Here is a 1,261-nt window from a genome sequence, read left to right as displayed (position 1 = left end):
ATATTATCACTACATCCATGTACATGTATTTCTTGCAGAATAACGCAGATATCAATGATTTCTGTGAAAATTGACATATACAGCCTTACGTATCTATCGATCTATCTAACATCTGTTTTTTACCTATCTATCTATCTATCTATCTATCTATCTTTCTTAATCAGAAAGTCAACAACAATATCATTAATGATACGTATAACTACGTCCTCTCAATGGCAGTTCCTACCCAGAATCTTCGAGAACCTTCTAGAAAACCTTGAACCCTGCAGGCAGGGAGGGAGGAATGGCCTCTGGTTGATTATATGTAAAACATTTAGATGAAATCACATCTTTTCTTATCAGGTCCCATGGTGTAAGGGTTAGCACTCTGGACTCTGGATCCAGCAATCCGAGTTCGAATCTCGGTGGGACCTCATCTTTTCAGTTTTCTTCGATTCTGATAATGGACGCATTATTCTGTACGTTATATATTCATATATATACATAAATATGTATATATAAATATATATATGGAGTGATATGGTTTTATCAATAGCCAGAGACCATTCCTCCCTCCTTGCCTGCAGAGTTCATAGTTTTCTGGAAGGTTCTAGAAGATTCTGCTGAGATAATTGCCATTGAGAGGACGTTGTTATACTTCATATATCAATGATTTTATTATTGTTGAATTTCAGATAAAGATAGATAGATATATAGATAGATAGATAGTTAGATTGATAGATTGATAGAGCGATATTTAGATAGGTATATAGATAGATAAGTTTCATCAATACTGTATCTTACGCTATCTCCTGTTGCTGGACATATGTTCAACCAGCATTGGGAAAACCTCCAGTAGACCTTAATGTAAAGCAAGATAATAACAAAACCTGCAATAAAAGAATACGATCAACTCCCCAGTGCAGAAATATTGTGACCAGAAAGTCTTCTAGCAAGATGTCAGACGCTTCCACGGGAATCACAAACATAACATCAAATATCTGAAAGTCAACAATAACAAAACTAATGATGATAATGAAACTATAACAACAAAAATGATAAACATATGGAAAATAGTGCTCGAGATTATGCTTCTAGAAAACAAACTTTAACGAAAACTGTGAAAAGAAATACCCATCTGGCTGATACGACACAGTAAAAGAACCATCCCACAACCAACTCTAAACTGAACCTGACTGTCCCCTAACAACGTCCTCTCAATGGTATTTATCTTACCAGAATCTCGTAGAACTTTCCAGAAAATCAAGAACTCTGCAGGCAA

General features: G+C 35.3%; 1 non-coding gene across 1 annotated transcript; it reads left to right on the top strand.

Moving 5' to 3' along the window:
* Positions 1-341: 341 nt before the first annotated feature.
* TRNAQ-CUG (transfer RNA glutamine (anticodon CUG)) lies at positions 342-413 on the top strand. Its single transcript has one exon. It is a non-coding gene; the product is annotated as a tRNA-Gln (tRNA).
* The last annotated feature ends 848 nt before the right edge of the window (positions 414-1,261 follow it).

The sequence above is a fragment of the Panulirus ornatus genome, chromosome 12 (genome assembly GCF_036320965.1).
Source record: "Panulirus ornatus isolate Po-2019 chromosome 12, ASM3632096v1, whole genome shotgun sequence".
Taxonomy (NCBI): domain Eukaryota; kingdom Metazoa; phylum Arthropoda; class Malacostraca; order Decapoda; family Palinuridae; genus Panulirus; species Panulirus ornatus.
Note: the sequence above shows the minus strand (reverse complement) of the source record. Positions and strands in the feature narration are given on the sequence as shown.